The 25,933-nt window shown below is 40.0% G+C and overlaps 1 protein-coding gene across 1 annotated transcript in view; it reads right to left on the minus strand.

Moving 5' to 3' along the window:
- Positions 1–15,486, minus strand: part of ARHGAP15 (Rho GTPase activating protein 15) — a 676,830-nt gene extending 661,344 nt beyond the window's left edge. Inside the window, exon 1 of the mRNA XM_081095909.1 lies at positions 15,259–15,486. The gene's annotated coding sequence lies outside the window, so the exon portion shown is untranslated. The remainder of the gene's footprint in view (positions 1–15,258) is intronic.
- Positions 15,487–25,933: the final 10,447 nt, after the last annotated feature.

A 25,933-nucleotide genomic window follows, 5' to 3' on the forward strand; every position in this document is an offset into this window, starting at 1 on the left:
AACCTTGTCATTCCACTTCTGAGGCTTAGAGATTCTGATCTATTAATAGATAACATGTATGATGAAATGGGTTATACAGCCACACCCAGCTACATTTCCCATCTTGTGGGCTGTGAATTTCACATCTGTCTGTGTATGCATACATGTGTGTTTAAATTGTCCTTTCTATTATTACTGCTACCCAAAGTATATGGAACTCCCTTTTAGCTTCCCTACAACAATGCATCCATACAAGTGTGGATGCTCTGGTATATAACTTGTATCAAGTGCCTTTGAAAATAGCAGGCAAACTAAAGATTACTATATTTTCTATGATTTAGAAAATTAACCTTTTGGAGATATCCTTTCATGGTTGAAAAATACTTTGAGGAGAATTGGAATCAAAAGAAATTTTGTTCTTTCAAATCAGAAAAATGAACACAGTCATGAAAGTTAGACAAACAAAACACGGACCTAAATTAAAAAAAAAAACCCACACAACTATCTTTAAATAGATACATTTTCATTGTATAATCTAATGTGCTAGTCAGTCACTAACCCTTGATTAGAATGTATTGTGTATACAGTAATCATTGCACCCTGCTCCTGCTTGCTTAGGAGCAACCATAAATTCAAAAAGAGGTGGAAAACCAGCATACTGCCAAACAAACACCACCAACAGACATATGTTGTTGGGCCTGAACAATGATTTCAAATGTTTTGAATGAGTTCCTATTGAAAATGAGGCTTTTTAATTTTTAAAAAAGTATCTATCTGTGTGTCTTCTCTTGAGAAGTCGCAAGTATGAAAAACTTATCAAGATATGCATGGTAACTGTCAGCTGGAGGTGGGCACCTACTACATCCTCTAAATGGCCAAGTTCTGTCTGGTCCAGAAGTTCTCTCCCTTCGCACCTGATTTGCATAGATATCTTGACTGGCTGGGGGCATTTGTGACTGTGATTCTTGGTATCAGTCACCTCTGGGAACATTGCTCCTCTGATGTGTGGGTTGAGCAGAGATTCTACTGCACATTAAATCAATATATATACACACACACACATACATACACACACATACATATTAGAGGCCCGGTGCACAAAAATTTGTGCACTCAGGGGTCCCTCAGCCCGGCCTATGCCCTCTTGCAGTGTGGAACCTCTCGGAGGATGTCCACCTCAGTGGGGACCCTCACCCCATGGAGGTTTGGCCAGCCTGGATGAGGGGCTGATGGCCGTTTTCAGGCTGGCCAAGCACCCTGGTGACGTAAGCTCCCAACCTCTCCTTTTTTTCTTTTTTTCTGGGATTTATTTACCTTCTATAATTGAAACTTTGTTGCTTTCAGTGGAGCTCAGAGCTGGCCCCAGCAGGTGGGAAGTTGGCTTCCTCCATCACTGGAGCAAGCAAGCCTCCTGCTCGCTTCAGCTCCGTGGCTGCCGGCCGCCATCTTGGTTGGGTTAATTTGCATATAGTCGCTCTGATTGGCTGGTGGGCGTGGCTTAAGGTGTAGCAAAAGTATGGTCATTTTGCATGTTTGTCTTTTATTAATATAGGAGATATAGATATATATATATTTTTTTTTTTAATCCATGCTGGTATAATTAGAAATGTAGAACAGAACCAAGAAGAGACTGTGTTTGTTCCACTGATTTAGAATAGGTTATTGAAGATTAACATTATTTCATATATTCTTATAATGTTTTCAACATGACCTCAAATTACCAAGAGTAGGAGATTGTACTGTGCTCTTTGTTATTGCTAACTAAGTTCCCCTTTTCCTCCTTTCTGCTCTGACCTCCATTACTCTTCCTTTTATATTTTGGCAGATAATTATATCCTGGCTTCTAGTTTTTTTCTGTTCTCTATTTGAGTTGAGTATCTCTTCTGCTCAAATTTAGTGTGGGACCCTTAAAGTCAGATGCTACATTTATCAGTGTTGTTGCTCTGTGTTGTGTCTAGAGCATTACAGGTACTTGGTGCCTATCTGAAATCCCCTGCCTCCAATTCCCCCAAGACTGTGAGCATTTCCAACCAGTTCAGGTTTGCCACTATTTCAGACTGGTTGTGGTTTCTAGCCCCAAATGTCACTGGACTCCTATGTTTCTTTCCTACTTCCCTACATTAAAAGCTGCCAAATGACCTTGAGACACAATGCATTCAGGTCAGAGAATAACCACTGCATCTCACCTTCCCCATCCCTCAAGTCATGCTCTACCCCACACTGACTAGTCTCTAGTTTTCCTTTCACATCAACTTCCCACTCTGAAACCACAGCTCACTTTCTTAAAGCCAAACTATAACCCAAAGTGCTTGACCTGTAGGATAAAGCTGGTTCTCCAACGGCAGCACCATAGCCACTTATCTTCTGAGCATCTGGTCAGTTACTTCCCACCGCCACACCTTACTTGCATTAAGTGGATGTCCTAATAGTTTTCAGAATTAGGACTGAGATTGTTCTACTCACTTAACCTACATAAATGGAATCCTGAGCAGGTTTTCCCAGGGAGAAAAATAAAAATGATCCTAGACCTCTCAATTTCCTTTCTTAGTTTTCCTTCTAGAATCATTTTGCTAGAATCCTAGCATATCTACCTCAGGAACCTTCTATGTTATCATCTTACTGCCCCAGGCAAATTTAGATACAAAGTAAAAGTGGGTGAAGAACATTTTGCCTTCTCTCTTTCTCCTTGTCTCTGTAGTTTTCCTGTACTTTAATTGCGTGTCCAAGAGTCAATGGCTGCCTACCGCTTTTTGAATTGCACTGTGTGATGGCTATTAATTCTTCAAAAATAAAGGGCATTTTTGGTGAGGACACATCTTGAGCTGCTCAAAGGAAAGTTTCCATATCAACCCAAAACTGGTAAACAAACAAGAAAAGAGTGAGCCTTCTTCCTTCTCCCACACACAGCTCTACTATCCTCCCCCACACAGCTGTATTGGGGAAATGAAAGCAATAGCAAGAAATGCTTTTGATGAGCACTATAATCATATCATAATACTTACAATTGAAATAAACCAAAAATATCTTGGCATAAGTTTTATTTCATAACGAGGGGGGAAATGGTCATCAATGGATTGAACCTAATAAACCAATTACTATGGCTACTATTTGCATTACATTTAACCTTTTTTTAAAAACAATTATTATTTGCCACAAACTAGACAAAACATTTTACATACATTACTTTTCTTTTTATCTTGTGATGAAACTCCCCCATTTTATTGGTGAGGAAACTCAAGGTCAGAGAGATGAAGTACACTGCACAACATAACGTATGTAATATCTAGCAAGTGGTGGAGCCCAGGATTGAACTTTGCTTTTTCTGACTTCCCAGCCTGAGCTCTTAATATCTTTACTGTCTCTATAAGGAATAATAGAAGTTCTGGACTAAAGTTTGGGAGAAATATGTTCTCATCATGTTCTCAAACAATTCAATTTCTCCATGAGTTATTACCTTCTTTAAATCTATTAAAAGCTCCTGTTTATTTCACTAGCTTGCTGGAATAATCAAGTAAAATAAGTATGCGAACTCACTTTAAAAATTCAAAATAGAATAAAAATAGAGAATGGACATTCTTCTATTAATCAACCTGAAGACAAATAAATCTGAAATAGCCAAAATAAAAATAATGAGAAAGAGGTGTATGGAAGCAAGTAAGGCCCCTCTGCCAGAGTCTAGAAAAGACTTAATGGATAACCAAATAAATAGCTATGACAATAAGTAAAAACAGAGAGGAGGAACTGGCTTCCCCTAAAACATGGCGATTGACTGGATGTATGGAATAAGTGAAACCATAGAGATTCCAAAATTACTTGTTTAGATGACTCGAGAAGTCAAGGTATAGATATATCAAGTAACAAACTAAAATGAGGAAAAATATTGGACGAGAAGCCAACACCAAAGATAGAAATTTAAGAATCAAATTTGTGAGATTACATTTAAAGCATAAAAATGGGAAAGAATGTCAAAGGTGCCTGGGTAAAAGAGAAGACGGTCTAGAGCTGTGCCATTCACTAGAAAGATGATGTGAGTCACATATGTAATTTAAGTTTGTGGTAGCCACATTAGATAAGTAAAATAAAATTCATAAAATTAATTTTAATAATATACTTTAACCTAGTATATAAAAAATTATAATTTCAGCAAATGATCAATATCAAAATATTAATGAGATCATTTACATTCTCTTTATTTGTAATAATCTTCAAAAGTGGGAGTTCACTTTACAACTCAATTTAGACTGGACACATTTCAAGTGCTGAGTTACCATTTGTTGCTAGTCGCCACATCATAATGTTCAGCATGGCTTAAGAAGGACATTTTGAACGTTAAAGGACTTTGGGAAGACATGGGGTTGTCCAGAAGAGATAAAGAAAAATAGATAAGGTACCGGCGGTATGACAGAAACTAAGGCAAAAATGTTTCCTTCCTCATACATTTTGTATCACCTGTATATGAGGTAATTAATATGAACCAGCAACCCATTTTCCACAGATGGCATTGCTAGACATTCAACAAAGCAGAATCCTTTTAGACCAGTGGTTCTCAATCTGTGGGTTGGGGGGTCGAATGACCCTTTCACAGGGGTTGCCTAAGACCATCGGAAAACACATATATAATTACATATTGTTTTTGTGATTAATCACTATGCTTTAATTATGTTCAATTTGTAACAATGAAATTGGGGGTCACCACAACATGAGGAACTTTATTAAAGGGTTGCGGCATTAGGAAGGTTGAGAACCACTGTTTTAGACCCTTTTGGATGCTAAGAAACATAAAATGAAGTCCAGCACTGCTTAACTGGTGCCACTTAACAGGCTTAGAATGTGTAGCGTAGCATTGTGAAAATAACATGCTTTTTGCATTATCCAGATATTCCTGTAAATCATGATACACTCAGCTAAGTAATACATAAATTTGGATACTTAACCATTTAATCTTATCTTCCTTATCTTCAAAATAGATACTAACTCCCTTCCATGGTTTTAAATATGTATATATATGTATATATGTACATATATATATGTGTGTGTGTGTGTGTGTGTGTGTGTGTATATATATATATATATATATATATATATATATATTTACTTATTTATTTTAGAGAAAGGTAGAGGGATGGAGAGAGAGAGAGAAAGAAATATTGATGTGAGAGTGAAACATCAATCAGCTGCCTCCTGCATGCCCCCTACCAGGGATCAAGCCCACAACCCAAGCATGTGTCCTGACCAGGAATCCAACCAGCAGCCCTTCAGTGCACAGGACAACAACCAATTAACTGAGCCACACCAGCCATGGCTCCCTCACATGGTTTTTGTAAATATCAAACAATATTACATATGCAAAACACCTGATACATAATATGCATTACACACAATCATAGCTATGATTAGTATTATTAATAATCCCACTCTAAAAATTTATATTGATGAATGTCTCATACCATCGTAAGTATCTTGCAAATAAGGGAATCTTGTCTATTTTTTATAACACCATAGTACCTACCACAGTGTTGGAGACACTACTGGCATATTCAACACTCATGTTCACTCCTAAACTCCACTTCCTTTAAGAAAACCATCAAGATTCAAGTAGATGATATTTTATGGAGACTCAGGTTACTTCAGTTCCCAGTACACTTATCATAAAAATGAATATGGACTTTACTGTTCAGTTTCTAGCCCTTAAAATTCTAATATGAAACTAACTAAAGCAGAAAAAGAAATTAACAGAAAGAAAATTTCCCTTGACTCAGCACCTAGTTTCCTGAGCAATCTACCTTTCCTAACACTTCTAAAAACCTATCTCATTTTGACTCTCAGCTTGGCATTAAATCTGTAGAGACCAGAACAAAAATTTCTCTAAGGTTTTAGAAAATGAATCAAAAATAAACATAAAATGATTACATTGTAATGCCATGGTTTTAGCAAAATAGCTTAAAATTGCAGTAGTTAGAGGTGGTTGGTATGAATGATGTGGTACTTGTCCTTGGTTTCAGAAAGGCACCACAGTATATAATGGATCCAGGGTTCTAATCTAACTTTCACCACTGCCAGGTTACTCAAAATGTACCCTTAAAGCAGCGGTTCTCAACCTGTGGGTCGCGACCCCATTGGCTGTCAAACGACCCTTTCACAGGGGTCGCCTAAGACCATCCTGCATATCGGATATTTACATTACGATTCATAATAGTAGCAACATTACAGTTATGAAGTAGCAACAAAAATAATTTTATGGTTGGGTCACAACATGAGGAACTGTATTTAAAGAGCCAGAAGTTTTAGAACCACTGCTTAAAGCATCCGTGGGCAAACTACGGCCCGCGGTCCGGATCCGGCCCGTTTAAAATGAATAAAACTAAATAAAAAAAAGACCATACCCTTTTATGTAATGATGTTTACTTTGAATTTATATTAGTTCACACAAACACTCCATCCATGCTTTTGTTCCGGCCCTCCGGTCCAGTTTAAGAACCCATTGTGGCCCTCTAGTCAAAAAGTTTGCCCACCCCTGGCTTAAAGTGTCATTTATTAGAAATATGTTTCTAACTTCTCTTCCCCTAAATTTACCCTGTTTTTCATACCCAGGAGAAATCACAAACGTCCATAAAATTATCCCTGATTCTATAGCTACAGTCAACTTTGTATTGTTTATTACATACATCACTAATCAAATATTCATTGTATGTTTATTATATGTACTAGAGGCCTGGTGGACGAAATTCGTGCACTGGGGGAAGGGTGTTCCTCAGCCCAGCCTGCACCCTCTCCAATCTGGGACCCTTCAAGGGATGTCCAACTGCCCACAGGGATCAGGTCTAAATGGGCAGTCGGACATCCCTCTCACAATCCAGAACTGTTTGTTCCCAACCCCCCACCTGCCTGCCTGCCTGATTGTCCCTAACCACTTCTGCCTGCCAACCTGATCATCCCCTAACCACTCCCCTGCTAGCCTTATCGATGCCTAACTGCTCCCCTGCCAGCCCAATCGCCCCCAACTGCCCTCCCCTACTGCCCTCCCCTGCAGGCCTGGTCCCCCCCAACTGCCCTTCCCTGCAGGCCTGGTCATTCCCAACTGCCCTCCCCTGCCAACCCAGTCCCCCCTAACTGCCCTCCCCTGCTAACCTGGTCAGCCCTAGCTGCCCGCCCCCCCCCCCCGCAGGCCTGGTCTCCCCCCCAACTGCCCTCCCCTGCTGACCATCTTGTGGCCACATGGGGGAGGCCAACTTTGACCACATGGGGGTGGCCATCTTGTGTTTTGGAGTGATGGTCAATTTCCATATTACCTCTTTATTATATTTGATGCCTAACATTGTTCTAGGTTCTAGGTATTCAGTTGTAAAATGACAGACTAGATAAATACTCTCACAGACCACCCAGTCTATGTAAAGACAGCCAATAAGCAATGTAACAAAATAAATATAATTCCCCATATCCAAAAGACTATTTAAGAAAAGAAAAACAGAGTAATGAGATAGAGAGGGCTTTGCAAATAATAAAAGAAGATTGAATGAATTTGATGTACAATGGAAAGCTGTTTGAAATGGTTTAGTAGAAGTGTTGTATAATTTAAGTATTGAGAAGGCCACTCTGGTTACTCCTTGAGGAATGAATGTTATATGAAAAGTAGAAGCAGGGAAACAAATCAGGATAATTATACAGTAACAGGGGTAGAAGTGATGAGAAGTGATTTAATTAGGATATTTAGAGAAATCTGTTAAATAAGAGCTGAATATATACAATTAGCACTTATAAACATACAAACATGAATAGATAAAAATGGGCTTATGTAAAAATCAACAATTTGAAAAAATGTACATAAAATATAATATTTAAAAATTTATCAAATTTCCCTTTTTTCCTGAATCATTTTCTTCACCAAAATTTTCAATGATTGTGAGACTAGAGTTTTCTTATTCTCAGAGCATACTTAATAAATTACAACACAGAGAAACACTTTTAGGGCCAAAAAAAAAACCCTTACTGAAAGGTTCTGAAAGCTGCTACCTTCTCAATCTTCTTGAGTTCATTCAAAACGTGAAAATCAACATTAATTCATATATTTTTATGATTTTTCTCTAACTTGACACTAGAAAGTAAACTGTAAGTGTAGCTTTATCTAAAATTATGATGTCATCAAAATGTCACTTATTGTACTCATTTAGCACATTTTTTGAGGAAAAGCCATAATACCAAAAAAAAAAAAATTAAGAAAAAAATAAAAGAGCTATTTGTCAAGGAAAATAAAAAGATATAACTTTTCAAGAGCCATTAAATAAAATAATGGTCAATATTTTGCAGGCTCTGCTTATAACTGATGAGTTGGATATGGTTTGAGGTAAGGAGTGTGAAGAAATAGTGGAATTGAGGGTACTTCTTAGTTTACTGTCCTTAAAAGATAGATGTATGTTGGTACCATTAAATGAGAAGGATGGAAATAGGGAAGAAGCAGGTTGGGTCAGGAACAAATGGGGAGTAGTTAAGAGCTTAGTCTTAAATATCCTCATTTTGTTATCTCTGTGGGAGATTCCATTGGAGACCATGAGTAGGCAATTGCCTTATAGGTCCAGTGCTAAGAAAAAGATTTGGTGTTGAGATATAATTGGAATATAGATAGTATTTAAACTCATGGAACAAAGTAAGATCACGTAGGAATAAACAGAAGACAAGAGCTGGGATTGGAAAGGTAGAAATCAGAAGACTGAGTGCAAGACATTCCAACATTTAGAGGGTTGGATGATGAGAAAGAGTGAGCAAAAGAAACAGAGGAGGAACATCCAGTTAGTTTGTAGAAAAACTGGGAAAATGAAATATCCCAGAAGTTAAATGAACAGATAGGCTCAAGGGGCAACGAGTGTTCATTTGCATTAAATGCAGCTCAGATAATCTATAACAATAAAAGCACAATATGCTAATTAGACCAGACAAAGCCGGGGCTAAGAGGGAAGCCTGGGTCCCAAGTGCCAGAGGGAAGCCGGTGCCGGCAGCCAGGGGAAGGAGGGCCTACTCTTGCATGAATTTTGTGCATCGGGCCTCTAGTGGATAATATAAAGACATATAAATAGCCTTTGGACTTGGGAAAGCTAAACCATTAGGACTCTGACATAACATATTCTGTACTTTTCCTATGGCATTGTATTTATACATATAAATTTATATTTAAATTGCTATGTTTGTGAAACTACGAAGTTTCCAATGGCTAAAGAGCACACTGATTCTTTGTGTCCCTGATAATTTCCAGCACAACATAGTGTACTTAGTTGCTCAAAATTACTTACGGAGTTGAACTGAATTGGGCTGATGGCACAGAAAAGAGAAAAATCAATTTTAAAATCCACAATTGTACTTATTGTGCTATTGACAAGAACAATATTTTAAAATAAGTTATTCTGCCTATTCTTTGGCATCTTGTAAGTACTCCCTCTCATCAGATGAGCTTCCCTACCATGTCAAAGGAGGAGAAAAAAAAATGAAGCATGTATTCCTTCAACTTTGTCTCCTCATTTCATCTTATCTATATCCACTTCATCTGCATATACACTCATTCAGGTGCTCTTCTTCTGTTCCAGGTCAATTTATCTGCCTGAGCTAGTGATTATACCCAGCTGTCTGAGGATGCTCTGAGACCTTGCTGCATTTCTGAATATTTTTCTTCATTTTATTTATTTGCATTCCTTTTCTCCTCTCCTTCCTTTAAACATTTATATTTTATCCCATTTTTTTGGTGACTGCTATTTCAAGCTTTATACAAAGTGTATTTTACATATGTTAACCCCAATTCCTTACTTCCTTTAACATCTCATTCTAAGACTTGAACTTCACTGATGCTTTTGATCCTTTATTACACAGTTGAGAAAGGATAGAATGACAAATAGAACTTTAATCTTTTAAAATCAAGCTCAACCCCAATCATCATAACAGAAATATCAAATAAAACTGTTGAGATACAGTTTTGTACAGATTGGCAAAACCTGAAAAGTGTGGCAACACAATCTGTTGGGAAAGCTAAGGAGCTTCCAGCAGCATCCTCATTACATGCTGGGGGAAGTTCAAAAAGTTACAACTAACATGAAGAAGAGTTTGGCAATCACTATCAAAATTATTTTATCTCTTGGTTTTTAAATAAATAGTATTTCTGGAAATTCATTCCATAGATATATTTTCAAGTGTTCACAATTACATTAAAACGTTCATGTATTAGCAAAAAATTGAAAACGCCTGTGAAACTTTTAATGAGACTGAAATTATGCGTGATATATCCATGCAGTGGAATATTGTACAGCTGTAAAAAATAAGAGAATTATATAGGTTTGTATTTATTTTTAGTATGGAAATATATCCACGGTATTACTAAATAAAAAAGCAAAGTATGCACAGTATGGTACCTTTAAACATAATAAAGGAAGACATGAGTTTAAAAATGTGGTTGACGCCCTAGCCAGGGGGCTCGGTTGGTTGGAGCATCATCCTGTGTGCCAAAAGGTTGCAGGTTCAATTCATGGTTGGGGTTGTACAGGAGGCAGCCAATCAATATTTCTCTCTCACATCGATTTTTCTCTCCCCTTTTCCCTTCTTCTTTCTCTAAATTCAATGAAAACATATCCTCAGATGAGGATTTAAAAACAATGTGGTTGCCTGTTTGGTTAAGGTGGGGATGAATGTGGTATATAAAAATTAGAATGTGGGAAAAATTTTCTCTAAAAGTTTTATATTTGTTTTATTTTGATTTTGAACGACCTCACTGTATCTATCACCTATTCTCAAACTAAAAATAAACAAAATTACATATAAAAATGACTTTCATAAAATGAAAAGAAAAAAAAAAAGATGATTGCAGCCTTTTTAAGAACCTCAAAGCATTTGGGGAGATGAGCTAGCGCCTGATTTCTGAGGAATACCTCTCCAGTGACTGCAACCATTGCCATAAACTTCCCTGATGCATTTGTCACCAACAGTGAGGTATATGGAAGAAGCAAATAAATCCTGATGCTAAATACCCCATTGAGAAGCAAAATGTGCATATCCAATTAGGTATTTTCCATGCTCAACAACCTTGTTGTTATTTACAATCAATCCCTAGTCATAATCTGTTCAGCAAGTCCACTCTATTAGGATCTCAAACTATGTTTCTGGCCTTACCTCCTACCATTATCTATTCTTCTAGCCAACAAAACTAGACAAGTAATCCTTCCTCAGAAATTTTCTGATATTCCTCCATGTTTTTGTGCCTTGACATATTCTCTTCCTGTCACTTGGAATGTTTCTGATCTCCCAAGTCCTAGCTTTGTCTGAAAACTACTCCAAATGTTTTCCCCAAAACTGTCCTGATTTTTCTGGTAGGATATGACCAAATGAAGCAACATCTGCAAAATTCTCTAGTTTTTGGCTGACATAACAAGAATACAAAAATGTTAGATGAATTTCTGAACCCTGATAGAATATTTTTTGTATCTTTTATGGCACGTAGAAATTTTTATTTGCATCATAATTATTAAAATAGTAATCATGCTAGATTATAAGTTCTAGATGACAAATATTGTGGGGAGGGGGTTCATACATGGAGTAGCTGGTTAAAAGTATTTTAATTTCAGTTTAATTGAAACACTTGTGTCATTCGAACTTACCTGTAAACTGATACTGTATTTCATTCTGATGATAGAGTCTGGACAATGTAAGTAAGTAATGCTTTTAAATGTGCCTATATATGTGGCTGTGTTGGGGAGTTCTGTGCTTTTCACTACAAGTAATGAAATCACCTTTCTTCTGGGGAAAGCATTTTCATTTCTGTTGTGTGGAAGCTCCTCTTTTCAGCTAAGAGAACATGTGTTGCAGGTACAGGTAGCTCCTCGATGCATGCGTGGGCCGGTGACCTAGGCCTGGTCACTCAGGGTCACTCAGGGTGTCTGTGCCTGAGTCAAATACCTGCTCAGCTATGGTCATGTGACAAAATTCAGTCCAAATAGATCTCAATCCGAGACCTTTCTTGTGTTACAGGAAAGGCATTAATTTGCAACAGAGTTTGTTGAAAGGATTGGATGTAAACTTAAAACTTTCTTGTCATTTAAGTGTGAGTTTCTACAAGAAACTGCTGATAGAAAAAAGAAAATAAGAACGAATCCTGATATTTATGTGTGATCTCTTGGATACAGCCATGCCTGACTTTGCTCTCCTTGGAAATTTTAATTATATAAATCATTGCCTATCTCTAGCATGTTGGCTAATTTTAACTCATTTTTCAACCCTTTGTAAATGAAAGTCTACTATAACTGAAATTTAGAATATAAGTACATTTTATTTACTTACTTATTTATTTATTTATTTATTTACTTACTTACTTACTTACTTACTTATTTTTAGCCCTCACTCTAGGGAATGCTTAGAGAAAGCAAGGGAAGGAGGGAGAGAGGGAGAAAGTAGGGGGGGAGAGAAACATCGATGTGAAAGAAAAACATTGATTGGTTGCCCTCTTTATGCTCCCCAACCTGGGATGAAACCCGTAACCCAGGTATGTGCCCTGACTGGGAATAGAGGCAGGACACAAGTACATTTTAATGTCCAGCTATATAAAAATTATTTCGTTATATCTATGCTTCTGTCACTAAAAGGGTTAAATTTAGGATGATAAATGATTTTTTAAAAATATATAAAGCAATTGATTATGCTAAATATTTTCCAAGTTTATGAAAATACCAAAACTATCTGAAGATATAATACATATAACTTTCATCTACCACAAGAAATATGTATGTCTTTTCTGGAATACCTAGAGCAACGGAAACATCTCTTTGATGGCCCCTTTATAGAGGACAGTCTTAGGAATTCTGTGCTCAAATACCACGGCAGGACCAATGAGTCACAAAACACACTTCTGCCATAAAACCTAGCTTCCCATTTGCCTCACTTGACATGGAATTCCTCAACATTTAGCTGTTCTTGTGGATCCTGTCTGCTGGGAGACCTTAGTAGAATTCTAGTTGGAGGAAGAACAGTGGCCTGGCTAAAAAATAGAGAAACAAAACGCTATGACCTTTTTCTGTGAGCATGGACAACTTTCATCAGAAGCTCTCAATGCTGAGAAATAGGATGAGTAGATCTTTAAGGACAATGGGAGTGGGATGGCATGAGCAAAGTGAGGCCTATCCCTCTGGGTACCAAGGCTGGGGTATTCTAAATTAGGGATAGAGTAGGCCACTCCAGAACAGACCCTTAAAAAAGAAGAGGAGGAATGTTAATGAAAGCATGTTTCCTTTCAGATTATTGCTGAGTGCTGGCCCCAAGTGGAAAAGAATGATATTCTTTTAATAAATCAGTTTTGAACTAACTCTCCAAATGAGATCCTCTGCATTGCTGTTATTTCACCAAAATGCATTTCTTATTTATTCACTTAAAATGTATAAAAGTATAGTAACATACAGTAACTCATTTGGAATTGCTTCTTAAGACTTGGTCTGTATATTCAAGAGATAATACATTACTTGTTTTACAAGCAATTCTGAGTGTATTTTAGTTTACATGTCTATAAGTACTACTTATTGTTCTTTATGCTTTAGAATGCTAAGCTGTGTTTAATTAATTTTTAATTTTACATATATCCCATAAAGTGTTTTTATTTTTATTTTTAATTGTTTCTGCAAGAAACCATTGTTTTACAGAGAATTTGGTTTTTAAAATATTACATAGTCTAAAAAACTATACTGACCTTTTTTTTTCAGTACCAAATGCTTATGTGGATATTCATTTTGTTCTAATGTGTAAGCATTACATATGTTTATTCATGCAATGTTCTTTTATAATAAAATGAAATAAAGTAATAACATATCAACTCAAACTATCTGAATTACACAGCTTCTATAGATACGAGGGTCAGAACCACAATATTGAAGGCAGATTTAAATAATGTTTTCCATTGTGAGGTAATGCAACAAATTAAAAAGCTAATCAGTATATCAAAGCAAATTCATATTACCAAGGTCTTCTTACATTCTAACAATAAAAAATGTATTGAACACCAAGTCTTAATTTGTTTTTTTTATGATCATTTTAAGTTAACAAGTAGCAAGCTTCAGTATTGACAATTGAAGAGGTCTTAAAATGGAGTGTACTAGTATGCCTAATAATTTCCTGCTAACTTGACCATATAAAAAAACACACATTTATATATGTCTTTCAATAGAAGACAAGAAAATTGTTGCCAGTTATCAACCCTGTGACCATGTTTAATAACACAAAAATATAGGTGTTGTGGGGGTCATCTCTTCCCCCATCCAACAGCACAATAAAAATAATATTAGAAAAGAGTGGATCATATCGGGGGCTTTTATTAAAATTCTTTCAAAAATCTGTAGTCAGATTTATTTCAGGTATTTGTCTCTGAGATTAGCAACACTTTCATATTTTTTGTACATATGTTACAGCACACACAGACATTCTCTAAAAGCAAGAAGTCAATATAAAAGTTCTTGTCAATTTATGATTAAGAAAACCTTTTTATTACTAGAGTTTTTATTTTGGAAAATCTCAAGGAAGGAAAATTATATAATTACATAAATAAGAAAAGTATATCGCTAATTTGCCTCTTTCCCCAGAAGTAACCTTCGGTGAAGTCAGCTGTGACTTCTGCTTTAAACATACAGTTTTGCTTATGAAATAAAACTTGCACTCATTTCACTTACACCTTAAGTAAAATTTAGAAAAAAATACATCCAAATGTCACAGTACAGAGCTTTCTTTTGCATTTTAAACTTTGCTGATTTTTAATAGCTATTTAATAAACTACTCATTTAATGACCTACACCTTTTCAAGGGTTTCTAGTGCTAACTTTATTACAGCACTTTACAGTATCTCTCACATTGCAATCCAGATGTTATTTCTTATTGTTAAAATGCCTGTTTTCTTTCATTTGCTGGATCTCAAATAGTACATATTTTTATAAAACCAGTTAAAAATGCAAACTTTCACATTTTCTCTAGTAATTATTTTTAAAAAGCACTTTCAAACTAAAAATATACCTTATTTTGTCTTTAATATTTTACTATGAAATCTGAGTAAAGGATCCGAGTATAATATCTCAATAAAGAAGCTGAGAATTTGACAGCTGCAAATATGAAAAGAATATTCTTGCCTGCACCAAAGGAAACAAACTTACGTTTCAATCACAGGCGAAAACATCACATTTTTGTAGAAATGTTTGTATGTTCACACCAAAGCTTAGGATAATCTGTCAAATGTTTTCCAGTTTAAATTTCATGTTCAACATAAAGTTAAAACTCACTTACCTTTTCTCCGTGATGACTTGTTATTGAAACTGCCATCAACTTGTTACTGTTAATGACTCTTTCAGCAAAAACGGAAAACAGTGAAGTCACATGTCGTAAGAGTAGGCCTATGTTGGATGCTGTTTAATTTCAGAACTGAAGAAAAAGGAGGGGGTGGGGGTGAGCACAAAAACTTTTAAATAAAACCACTTCCTGCGTAGTTACGGTTAACCACACACACATCGCATCATTACTCGATTTGAAGACATTGCCTTGTATAGTCAACAATATCGCTATTTTTCGATGTGATTTTCAATTTTCAAACACTACACACTTGTATAGGTATCACCAATTCTGATTTAAATGGGGAAAATGTGAAGTTAAAGTTTTGGCAGGGGGAGGAGCCGGCTGCTCAGCACTGAGGGAACTTCCTCTTTCTCTGGCTCCTAGCAAGGGCTTCCAACCTAACTAAGTCTTTACTCCCCGTGGCTGCCTTGAGCATTCTCACAGGCTGTCAGAAGCTCTGCCTACTAACTGAGAAGCCAAGAAGCCACTCCCAGTTCACAGACTCGGGGCCTCGGTCTCACCCATGGGTGGGCCCACAGAGGGGCTCCAGTTAAGAAGGTCATGGGTTGCACAGGTTGCATCAGAACTTCAGAGAACACAGCCCCGGCCCTGCCATCTGGGGGGAAGGAGGGCAGTCTTCTAGCACATGCTGGTGTGGCACTGGCTCTGGCTGTGGCTCTCGCATTGGTGTGTCCCCTCTGGCAGCTTCCGAAGCAGGTCTGAAATCTGCTGAAGAGCTTTTGGTCTAGCCCTAGCAGGTTTGGCTCAGTGGATAGAGCGTCGGCCTGCGGACTGAAGGGTCCCAGGTTCCATTCTGGTCAAGGGCATGTACCTTGGTTGCGGGCACATCCCCAGTAGGGGGTGTGCAGGGGGCAGCTGATAGATGTTTCTAACTCTATCCCTTTCCCTTCCTCTCTGTAAAAAATCAATAAAATATATATTTTTAAAAAAGAGCTTTTGATCTAGCTAGCTGAACGATTCCTTGTGTGGCCTGACTTAAGGAGAAAATTAATGCTCCAAAGGGCATCCTTTCTGGCATGTTGCTCTGTGCCCATCTGCGTCAACCCATCCAAGACATACCTTTGGTTGTTGTTGTTGTTGTTGTTGTTGTTGTTTGGGGGGAGGGTGGGCATTGCAACCATCAGGAGAGGGTATGCGTCTTTATTAGACCACTGCGTTCAAGAAAAAAGCCCCCGCATGTCCAGGCTCTGCTGGTTTGGCGAGATTTCCAAGACATTCACAAACGGAAAAGGTTCCCTTCCAAACACAGGAGAACACTGAATCACAATATTTTGTCACACAAATAAACTGGGCTAGAATCTGTACAGTAACACTCAGTGGTTTGGAATGTTGGGCACACAAAAAGACGATCTTTAAAAATATATTTGGTAGATGCGGCCCAAGTTACGGGTGACCCTGTCCCTGCAAGCTCATCGCCTTTCTCTTGGCTTCTCCTTCCCCAAACCGGATTTCAGATTGGCCCTGGGACTCACCGTGGAGGTGGGTCCAGGCTGCGCCCGTGCACAGGTTAGAGCCTGAAGGTCTGCGCTCGGTGCGTCTCTGACGCCGAAAAGAAAGGGGACCGGAAGTGAGCAAATCAGAGGTCAGGCCTCAAGTCCACGCCGGGATCTATGTAACCTTGGCCAAGCCGCTTAAATGACTGAGGTTCCAGTTGTTAGGCCCTATAACGGAGCATGCACACAAAATACACCTATCTTTTGGAATAACATTTTTGGTCCCCAAATTGGGGAGCTCCCCGGGTAACATGCGGAAGTGGCCTCCACGCACCGAGGGAGGGCCAGGGGCGATGGGCGCCAGGCTGCTTCCGGGTTGGGAGGCGGCGGTCCTACGAAGCGAGAGAACATAGACACGAGGCTTGTCTTGGGGGCAAAAGGCACGTTTCTCTCTGCACCTGCGTCCCAGAATCTTCAACGTTTCTGTGTAGAAGCCGTGCCTGGGGTCAGTGCTGTATTCTGTCCAGATGGCCTCGCGAGGCTGTGTCCTTGGCCGTGACCCCTTCCCCCGCTGCGGCTGCGGTGGGCAGAATGGTACAGTCCTAGACGCGGAGCAGGTGAGGCCCTCTGACTGCCCGGCCCAGGTCCAGGTCCCGGGTTACTGGTGGGCAGGACTGCCTGGTGAGGACCCGCTGTTAGGACATATATGCCTGCCTCTTTTGTAATGTGCCCTGCGCCGTCAACAAGGGTTTAAGGGTTTGTGTGTTTGTTTGTTTTTTAATATATTTTTATTGATTTCAGAGGGGAAGGGAGCGGGAGAGAGAGAGAGAGAGAGAGAGAGAGAGAGAGAGAGAGAGAGAGAAACATCAATGATGAGAGAGAATCATTGATTGGCTGCCTCCAAAATCCCTCCCCCTCCCCCCCCCCCCCCCATCGAACCTGCAACCTGGGCATGTGCCCCTGACCAGAATCGAACCCAGGACCCTTCAGTCCACAGGCCAACGCTCCATCCACTGAGCCAAACAGGCCAGGGCAACAGGGGTTTTGTTAGCAGGGAGGTTGCTAGTTTGGCAGCTATCTGACTACATTGGAGGCAGATATCACAGCAAAAACTATGGGCACATGCAAGAGAAAACATAGGTTAACTATTTGTAAAATAAGCAACACATTTTTTGTTTCTTTACAAAAAGCCCCATGTTTCAAACCATTGATTGATTAAGTCTCTTAGGCTGGATGTCAGATTGCTCGGGATATTCACGTGTGTTTTTATGTGGTTTAAAAAAGACAAACGCATTAACAGCTCATCAAACATTCTGTTTGGATTATGTCACAGGTGCCTCCTTGTGAAGTAGCAATAATGTCCAAGGCCATCTTATTTTGGAGGACAGCTTTTCTCATGGAGACATTTTAGTGTTTAGTAAGGACAGGCTTTGCTGGCTATCTTTTAAGGATTGTTGGTGAATTTAGGAAGGGCTTTATGTGTGCTATAATGTCCTACAGGCCAATGAAGGGAGCAAATACAATGGCCAAATGATTGTACTAGTGGGAAAGAGAATGTGTCCACTTAGCTTTAAGGAGAGGAAGGTTGGCAATTTTTGTTACCTTGGGGCAGGTTCTCCTGACTCCAGAGAAAACCCAGGGTGTAGAGGCCCAACTATCCTGGTGGAAGCCATAGCCAAAGACTTGTACCATACTACCATCGGGTCCCATTTGAGGTTACCCAATAAATACCTACGTGGTGTGGCCAGTCAGTACCAAACCAGTTATTACCCTTAATGTGACAGAATGACTATCTAGTTCCAGGTTATCCATCCATATCCCTGGTCTGAGTTGCTTTTGTATTTCATTGGCAATCTGGCATCCTTGCAAATATGTCATCCCACCCTGGCACTATACTGGCTGTTCTTTCTCGGCATCCAATCTGATATATCTGCTAGAAGACGGTCTATTGCTAGGGTTCGGACCCAAGCCAAGGAATCTAGTTCCTGATTGCCAGGGGTATCAGAATCTTATAAGCTGGGACGTGGCAAACAGTGAGGACTACCTGAGTCTCTTGCTGGTGAACCCCAATGTCTTTTCATGTATCCCGACCCCACAAGGGCTTATTCATGATCATCCATCCCTTAGCTTCTTATTGTCCAAGTCTTAGGGTTAATCTCTTTAGAACAGCCCCACTGTGAGTGCAACGGGTTAACAGCCAAGCCACATGAGTGGTCACAAAGCAAAATGCTCTGAGTTCAGGCTACTGGCTACTGTGGTTCATTCCTGTTTCCATCCAGATGGTGTCAGTGTTGGGTTGAATAGCGACTGTAGTCCATGTGGGTGAGTTGCCCCAACTAGACCCATCTGTCTACCAAGCATCAACGGGAATTTCCTTCATTCTTTTCTTCCGGCACCAGGGGTCTGCCATGGATATAGCAACACAGGCACTTGGCAGATCTACATACCCTATGGGGCCTAGTAGCACTTGCATTTGTAGGAGCCACTGGCAGACAGGGTGCTCATCTGTTGCAAATGAGATTGCTGTTTAGCCAGCATGGGAGTTTGAGCCAGGGTAGAGGTGGGTCAATGGAACATGGAACATAGTCTCAGCACACCCCTGATAGGAAGGGAGGCTTGTATCATGATATGCTGTTTCTTTGTGAAAGGCTCTACCTTAGAAGAACCCTGTGTACACTGTTAGGAGCTGTTGCTCTAGGGGGGTAAATAGGATTGTATGCCCCCTTCCAGACCTTGGGCCAAAATCCTAGGCGTACTCTTTCATGTTGTCTCTGTCATAGTGAAACTGGAATTTTTAGGGGTAAAAAGGGACCAGCTTAGGAAATTTTAGAAATTTTGGAAATTAAGGGAACCATGGAAGAAGCACAGGGCTGCAGAGCAACAGAAGGTACATTTCCATAGAATGGGGGAGCTGGGAACAGCAAAAGGTCTATATTTACAAAATAAAGGGCAGGAAGCCCTTCATCCAGAAGGAGAAGAAGAAAGCCCAAAGGGACTAGGAAAACAATAAGGCGGTGGAAGGAGGACCTCATGTCCCATGTGAGGTTCAACCTTTGAGCCCTGAAGTTACTGTAGTATCCAGTCCAAGGGAATAGTGACCAATCAGAGGGGATATCAAGGCACCAGGACCTGCATCCTTCATAAGCCATAGGGAAAAGGAACTCAGTGGGACTCTTCCCCCTCCCTACGTAGGAGTCTGCATTTGTTCTTTAATAAATCTCCACCTTTGTTATACCACCTCTGTCCGTGGATTTATTCTTTGACTCCGCAGACAAAGAATCTGGGACATCCTGCCCAAGGGAACACCAAGTGCTCCAGTCCAAAAATTCTGCTTCATTAGTGCCCAATCCATACCTTCCGGCGCCACATCCAACTCAAATGGCAGCATTGCTTGTGAGAATCTCAGAGCTCTTCTTGCCTTTTCAAAGGAGGCTTGTTGTTCTGATCCCCAATCCCATGTGTGCTCTATCTTAACCAGGCAATATAACGGATGGAGACACTGTGCCATGTGGGGAATAAAAGTCCTATGAAGCCCCCAAATTACTACCAATACTAGTCTAGTATCTATTGTGTGTTCTTAGATGTTTATAGGCCTGCATCTTATCAATCATAGCTTCTAAGACAAAGTGCATCTTACCTGACCCAACAGTTTCCCAAAACTACAGCAGTGCCCGGGCTTTGCATTTTCTGTGGGTTCACTGCTCATCTTCTCCTTCGCAGATGTTCCGGCAAAGTCTAGTGTCCTGTGGCCTAGGCAAGTCTTGTCATGTTAACATCATCTTATCAAGGTAATGGGACCATTTTACTGATGTGGGGAAGGAGAACATGGACAGGTCTCAGGCTAACATCTCATGACATATTGTGGGGCTGTTAGGCAGCCTTGGAGAAGCACTTGGAAAGTCCATTGTTGCCCCTCCCAGGTGAAGGCAATTTTATCTTGTGACTCAGTGGCCAGAGGTATATTGAATTTTTTTTTTCTAAGTCATTATAGCATGATACATTCCAATGTGTCTAAAATGGTGACAATGTAAGGCGCAGGCTCATGGATGGGATACATCACCTTAATAAATTCTTAGTAGCCCACAGTCATCTGCCAGGAGACATTGGGCTTTTGTACCAGCATTCCAGGCTGCTCAAAGAACTGTGGGTAGGGCACACAATACCCACTCAGTATAGCCTTGGATAATTTCTCTTATTTTGTTATGTTCCCCTCCCCCAGGTGATTTAATATTGTTTGACAGTTACTGTCTTCATGGTTGTGGTAGATTTACTGGCTCCCAGTTGGCATTTCCCCTCGGCATTTGTTTGATTGCTCTAACCCAGAGACAGAATTCAGAGCTAGAAATATGCAGAGTTTGACTTTGTAGGATATCAATGCCCAATATGTCCTCAAGTATTGAAAAGAGAAAACTGTGCATTCTTGTGTGGGAGAACACCCAATTTGTAGAGTCAAAGCTACTTGCCTATACATAACCATTTACTCTCTGCAACCATTGATGGTGCCAAGAGGGCCAGAAAACTTCGGAGGGTTACAATGTATTAGAACAGCGATTCTCAACCTGTGGGTCATGACCCCTTTGGGGGTCGAATGACCCTTTCAAGTGGTCGCCTAAGACCATCAGAAAACACATATTGAATATATAATTAAAATTGTTTTTGTGATTAATCACTATGCTTTAATTATGTTCAATTTGTATCAATGAAAATACATCCTGCATATCAGATATTTACATTACGATTCATAACAGTAGCAAAATTACAGTTATGAAGTAGCAACGAAAATAATTTTATGGTTGGGGGTCACCACAACATGAGGAACTGTATTAAAGTGTTGCAGCATTAGGAAGGTTGAGAACCAATGTATTAGAGCATATTGAGCTCCAGGGTCAACCAGAGCCCTCGCCTGTTGTTTGTTTCTGGGGAACCAGGAATAGTGAGCTAAACATAAGGCCTCCAGTTGTCTCCAAGGGCCCTCACCTGGGGGCAATCTTGGCCTGCGGTTTACACCCTGGGGCCTGGGAGGCACTTATCCCTAATAGGGCTATATCCCTAAGGCCTTTGCTGGAGCAGGCCTGGCATCAGGGATGGGTGGGACAGGTCTGAACTTCTGTTTAGGTTCTAAGGCTTTCCACAGGCTGACCAATGCAGGGTTGCTGGTCTATCTTTTCAGGTGGGATCCCTGCAGCAAGGATGTCAAACCACATTTGTTCTGGGGTTACTTTTGTGAACTCTTTAAGGCTGATGGGGTAGCCTTTTTGCTTTCTGAGCTCACTCTCTGTAGTGAGTCTTTCCCACAGCCTCTACCCATTCCTGAGATTTTTTCAGTGTCCCTAAGATCAGCAATGGATTGCCTAATATCATAAATGTTTTGTTCCATAACTGGGGTCAGCATGGATGCCAATGCCCCATACCAGGATCTTGGCATGGACTGGAATAGTTTGGCTTTGATTCCTGCAACAAACATAGCCCTATTAGGGCCTTCAAAGATAAGGGCATGGATGCCTGTCTCATTCCCAGCTCCCTAACAAGTTCTCTGTATTTCCAGGGATGCTTGTGCCCCAGGACAGTGGTCGGCAAACTGCGGCTCGCGAGCCACATGCGGCTCTTTGGCCCCTTGAGTGTGGCTCTTCCACAAAATACCAACTTCTGCGCATGGGCCACGAAGTTTCAGTCGCACTGTATGTGAGCGCCCGCTCGTGGTATTTTGTGGAAGAGCCACACTCAAGGGGCCAAAAAGCCACATGTGGCTCTCGAGCGGCAGTTTGCTGACCACTGCCCCAGGAGATCCTTCTCATTGGGCCAAACCTCTCTTCAGGCCAGAAGAACCCAATCTATAAAGGAGTGGAGTACTGTGAATGACCCAATCACCATGCTGATGCTGCTGGAGGGCAGGGTGTGTGGTGATGTTGCTCATTTCCTCTGCCACCTGCCCAGTTAGAGAGGTGCCATCTCCCCCATATTTCAAAGCCACACTAACCATGCCTGGCAATGTTCCTTGGCCTTTTGTTAGAACTTGGCAGCTCTATCAATACGCTTAACAAGAGGACAGCCTCTCATCGCGAATGTTTCCTGAGTTGCGGGCTGCCCTGCTGTCAGGGATTGTTGTTGCTGTGCTTTCGTTTTCCTTTGTCTTCGGGGTTGGAGTGCGCAGGGCATTCTGTCTGTTTTACTGCCAGTCACAACATCTTGCACTTGTTCTCCTCACTTTCCCAGGCATTCCACCCCTTCGTGTCCCAATTAGGCTTTGTCAGAAGTGCTCAGACTTCAATACACACTGGCTTATGCCCCTGTAGCTTTGCAAAATCAGCACGCTAAGGTCTCCAACTTATTATCCTGTTTTCCCACCTTGCCTGCCAGCCTCGAAGCTAGCAGACTAGTGGACAACCATACATCTGTCGCTAACCTCAGCTCTTCTTCCAGCTTTCTAACCCAGGCCAGCTCACTGTGGCAACCGTTGTTTTCCCCTGTGCCAGGATGTTATGTGCAGCTCCTCAAACAAGTGCATTAGATCAGCCAGCATTTCGGGGTGGCCCCATGTTCACATGGCAGTCCGCAAGCATCTGACATACAGGCCACCCCTTCCCACAGGGAGATCAAAGGCCAACTCGGGATTTCCACTGTGGGGGCCTCTTTCCCAAGGCTCATTTCTTGGGTCTCCAGGCTATTTGGCCAATTGTTGATTCACACTCTCAGGAGTTTCCCGGGTAACATCTGACACTAGCTGCTGCACATGAAGGGCAATGAGAGACCAAACAATGAGACAGATCACCGCAGAGTGGTAGGTGGCAGGTTTAATTAGTAAGGGAACTAACCTTGGAGGCTTATCTTGGATGACTGCAAAAGGAGTAGGTCACCACACCCACCCATCAGAGTCTTAAAAGTTTATACAGAGGCATTAGCTGAATTCAGTCAGGTATACTAACCAGATGGTCTCAACAACACTGAAGAAATTAGAAGAATCTCAGAATAGCCCTCCCTGGCCAATGTGGCTCAGTTGGTTCAGCATCATCGTCCTGTGTACCAATGTTTCCCTCTTTCTCCTCTCTCTCTTTCTCTCTCTATTCTTTTTCTCTCTCTCTTTTCCTCTCTCCCTAGAACCAGTGAAAACATATCCTCAGGTGAGGATTTTTTAAAAAAGGTCAGATTAAGTGTAAATAGACTGTGTTCATAGATTAGAAAACTAACAGTGGAAATTCATCAATATCTCCGAGTCAATCAACAAAAATGTTCAATAATATTCCAATTATAATTGCAGCTGAATTTTTAAGGAATGCAACAAGCTGTCTCCAAAATTTCAACAGAAAAATGAATGTCAAAAAATACCTAAGTGTACTTTGAAACAGAAGAGCAAAGACTGATGACTTGTCCTGTCAGATATTGACAAAGTTCCAAACCACAATATTAAAACAGTTCCGTGCTGGCTCAGGAGCAGCTCAGAAAAAGACCGTTTATTTGAGAACTTGATATATGACAAAGATGCCATCATAAGGTAAACAAAAAGGAACGGATTGTTTACTAGATAGTGCTGCCAAGACAGACTCCCTAAATCAAGGAAAATAGAGTCAGGCCCCTACCTTAAACTATGTGCAAGATGGACCCCAGATGGATTAAAATCCACTTTTGCAAGGTAAAGCCATGATGCTAATACAATAAAATGAAGAAAATATTTTTGCAAAATAAAACTTTTTAAAAAGTTTTAATTACAGTTGGTATACAATATTATATTAGTTTTAAGTGTACAACATAGTGATTAGACATGAAAGGAAACATTTTAAACAATATCCCTAACTTAAAAGAACAACAAAAATATATGGATTTGATTATGTAATAATATATGATTTCTATTTATAAAACACTATAGACAAAGTTATAGAAACATAAAAGACTAGTAGAAAATACCTAGATTCACCAAAATCTGGGCAAATCAATAGGAAAACAATAGGCAAACTAACTAGAAAACAAGAAAATAATTTGAATAAACAACTTATGAAAAAGAATGCCCTAATAACTGATCAGTAGAGATGCACAAACTCCCCAGTAATCACAGTAAAAACAAGTTAAATTAGCTCTTATTGAAATGGCAAATATCTGAATGAGAATTTATAGAGAAAGCAGCTCTAATATATTGTTGGTAGAGCTGTAAAGTAAAGCCATTCTGATAAAAATCTGGCAAAAATTAGCAAAATAAAATATATGCATGCACTATGTCCTAACAACCCAACTCTGGTATAAATATAGGGTCCAGGTAAATTTCTCACAAAGAGTTGTTTTATTTTTTTATCACAACAATTTAACTGATTTTGGTTCTCGTGACTCAGGTAATATTTATGTGTATTGTGTCTGTGTGTTTGTGTATGATCAGGGGAAAAACAAGAAGTTTCTGTGCCTTCTGAACAGATGTTGTGAGTTGGACACTACAGGAGAATAGGAAAGAGAAAAAAGACTTGATTTAGGCTGAGAAAGAGTTAGATCCCTTGTGAGTAGAATGAGAGAGAGGGATGGGTTTCCCTCACTGGAGAAGAGCTATGCTCCATTCTCAAGCAGCTGGCCGGCATTGGTAAACACATTAATCTGGAGGCAACACTTAATGGTTTATTGCACACTTACTATGTGCCTAGCAATATAACAGGCTGTGTATTAGTTAGGAAAACAAAGATAAATGATAAAAATATGTAATGCGTTAGATGAAATCATTGATAAGGGGGGGGGGGGAAGAAAGCAGTGAAATGACACATGAAATATTAAAGAGGTTTAAAATTTTAAGCGATGAGAAGAGCAGTTTCACCAAGAAAAGTAAAGAGCTAAAGAAAGTGAATGAGCTAGCCATGGGAATTTAGAGATGGGAGACAGGTATCCCAGGCAGAGGAAATAGAAAATGCAAACCCTCTGGATGAGGACTTTCTAGAGTGATTGAAAACCTGTGTGGGGTTCAGTGTGGCTTGTAGAGGAGTGAGAGAGTATAGGGCAGGGGTGGGCAAACTTTTTGACTCGAGGGCCACAATGGGTTCTTAAACTGGACCAGAGGGCCGGAACAAAAGCATGGATGGAGTGTTTGTGTGTACTCATATAAATTCAAAGTAAACATCATTACATAAAAGGGTACGGTCTTTTTTTTTTTAGTTTTATTCATTTCAAACGGACCGGATCTGGCCCGCGGGCCGTAGTTTGCCCATGGC

Source organism: Myotis nattereri (genome assembly GCF_964212035.1).
Source record: "Myotis nattereri genome assembly, chromosome: 7".
Classification (NCBI taxonomy): Eukaryota; Metazoa; Chordata; class Mammalia; order Chiroptera; family Vespertilionidae; genus Myotis; species Myotis nattereri.